This window comes from Physeter macrocephalus, chromosome 19 (assembly GCF_002837175.3).
Source record: "Physeter macrocephalus isolate SW-GA chromosome 19, ASM283717v5, whole genome shotgun sequence".
NCBI lineage: Eukaryota > Metazoa > Chordata > Mammalia > Artiodactyla > Physeteridae > Physeter > Physeter macrocephalus.
The window spans coordinates 20,362,266-20,365,491 of record NC_041232.1 but is presented as its reverse complement, the minus strand read 5'-3'; positions in this window follow the sequence as shown (position 1 = coordinate 20,365,491).

Below are 3,226 nucleotides of genomic sequence, written 5' to 3'. Positions count from 1 at the left end.
GGCCTCCCTCCGTTGCGGCCTCTCCCGTTGCGGAGCACAGGCTCCGGACGCGCAGGCTCAGCGGCCATGGCTCACGGGCCCAGCCGCTCCGCGGCACGTGGGATCCTCCCAGACCGGGGCGCGAACCCGGTTCCCCTGCATCGGCAGGCGGACGCACAAACACTGCGCCACCAGGGAAGCCCCACACATGGCTATTTACATTTAAATTAATTAAAATTAAATAAAATGTGTTCATCCATTGCACTGGCCACATATTAAGAGTCTAGTAGTGGGGGAATTCCCTGGTGATCTGGTGGTTAGGATTCGGCCCTTTCATTGCTGTGGCCTGGGTTCAATCCCTGGTCGGGGAACTAAGATCTGGCAAGCTGTGTGGCGAGGCCAAAATTTAAAAAAATAAAAGTTTAGTAGAAACATGTGACTAGTGGACATGTTTGCATCATGGCAGAAAGTTCCACTGGATGGTGCTGGTGTAGGTAGACCATCACTTAGTTAAGCACCCTTCTACTGTTGGCTCTTCACATTGCTTCCAATATTTTTCTACTATAATCAGTGGAACAAGATTATAAGACTATTATTTTTTTTAATAAGGTTTTCTTTTTTTTTTTAATAAGGTTTTTTTTTGTTTTGTTTTGGCTTCACTGCGCGGTTTGTGGGATCTTAGCTCCCTGACCAGGGATTGAACCCAGGTCCTCAGCAGTGAGAGCGCAGAGACCCAACCACCGGACCACCAGGGAATTCCCTACATGGCTATTCTTACACATAGATCTTTGCCCATGTGTGCATGTATGTCTGATAGATACGCTTCTCAAGGGAACTTGTGGGTCAAAGGGCACATGCTTTTTAAATTTAGACAGACTTTGCCGAGTCCCCCTCCAAAGAGGTTACACAAATTTACCCTCTGCCAGCAATAATCAACAGCCCCTGTTTCCCCACACCCTGGCCAGCACTGGGGCTTCTCAAACTTTGATCTTTGCTTGTCCGCTAGGTGACTAATGGTATCTTACAATAGTTTTAATTTGAAAATTATTTTAAGTTTCCCCTAACCTCATTCATTATTTCACTGACAAAAGCACTTTCAATATGAAAAACATTTCTCCAAGTTCTTTGTATCTTAGTTGGGGACTTTGTCCTTCAGGGCAGCGTGTACTGTTTATATTGATTGCCTCACCTGTCACTGGTGTTGAACCGTGTGCTGCTAATTATTAGCTATGGTGGATTCAGAAGGAAGGGTAGAATTGGATATGGAACGCCCAAAGCTACGACAAATTATAAAAGGGCCCGGCTGTCACTTAAAAAAAAAAGTATGATGTTTCTCATAAGAGACTACATTATCAGGTACAGATTGTTCATTTAACTGCACAGGTAAGGGGCTGTCACCTAGTCCTTTTCCTCATGAGTAATTGACTTTTTGCTCTCGGAAGGCAAATCTGCAGTGGCAGATACACAGGACTGTTGACTTTTAAACTATGTAACATTTAAAGATAAGTTTGGTACACCCATGTTCGGAGCAGCACTGTTCCATAGCCAAAAATATGGAGAGAATCCAAACGTCTATCAGCGGATGAGCGGATAAACAAAATGGGGTGTATCTATACATTAGGGTATTATTCAGCCATGAAAAGGAAGGGAATTCTGACACAGGCTGCAACTTGGATGATCTTGAGGACATTATGCTAAGTGAGATCAGCCAGTCACAAAAGGCAAATAGCGTAGGATTTCAGTTATATGAGGTCCCTAGAGAAGTCAAATTCATGGAGACAGAAAGTAGAATGGGGGTTGCTGCCAGGGGCTGGGGGAGGGAGATGGGGAGTTGTTGCTTAAGTAGGACAGAGTTTCAGTTGGGAAAGATGGAAAAGTTCTGGAGATGGAAGGTGGTGATGGTGGCACAACGATGTGAATGTACTTAATGCCACTAAACTGTACACTTGGAAGTGGTTAAAATGATGAAAGAAGAACAGTGCACACATGGAAAAGTGTTTAGGAAATAGGTGGAGAAACAGAAAATAGTCATAGAGGCTCCCATTTGGGAACTTCTTCTATTAGGGATTGAACCCGTGCCCCCTGCAGTGGAAGCACAGAGTCTTAACCACTGGACCGCCAGGGAGTTCCCGGTTATGTGTCTTTTTATTCTTTTATTTTTTTAAAACTTATTTATTTATTTTTTAAAAATGTATTTATTTTTGGCTGCATTGGGTCTTCACTGCTGCGCGCGTGCTTTTTCTAGTTGCGGTGAGCGGGGGCTACTCTTCATTGCGGTGCACGGGTTTCTCTTGTTGCAGAGCATGGGCTCTAGGTGTGTGGTCTTCAGTAGTTGTGGCACGTGGGCTCAGTAGTTGTGTCTCGCGGACTCTAGAGCGCAGGCTCAGTAGTTGTGGCGCACGGGCTTAGTTGCTCCACGGCATGTGCGATCTTCCCAGACCAGGGCTCGAACCTGTGTCCCTTGCATTGGCAGGCGGATTCTGAACCACTGAGCCACGAGGTAAGCCCTCTTATGTGTCTTTTTAAAATCACAATTTAAAATGTTTAAAAAGTATTTTTAAAAAACAAGCGCACCGGGCTTCCCTGGTGGCGCAGTGGTTGAGAGCCCGCCTGCCGATGCAGGGGACACGGGTTCGTGCCCCGGTCCGGGAAGATCCCACATGCCGCGGAGCGGCTAGGCCCGTGAGCCATGGCTGCTGGGCCTGCGCGTCCGAAGCCTGTGCTCCGCAACTGGAGAGGCCCCAACAGTGAGAGGCCCGCATACCGCAAAAAAAAAAAAAAAAAAAAAAAAACAAGCGCACCAAATATGTCATAATATTAAGGTTCAATAGAGCTGGATGCTGAATATGTTATTCCCTATCCTTTCATGAATGTTTAAAATATTCCACACTCAGGAAAAAATTCTGAAACTAGTTCTTTAGGATACATGGGCAGAAAAAAACTATGATGTAGAATCTTTTTAGCTTTTATGTAAATCTTTAGACTTTAAAAGCAGCAATAAGGCTTTGATTATCTTTTTAAAATTATAAATTTATTTACTTATTTATTTATTTGGCTGCGTTGGGTCTTCACTGCTGTGCGCGGGCTTTCTCTAGTTGCGCGAGTGGGGGCTGCTCTTCGTTGCAGTGCATGGGCTTCTCATTGCGGTGCCTTCTCTTGTTGCGGAGCACGGCCTCTAGGCGCATGGGCTCAGTAGTCGTGGCTCGCGGGCTCTAGAGCACAGGCTCAGTAGTTGTGGCTCACGGGC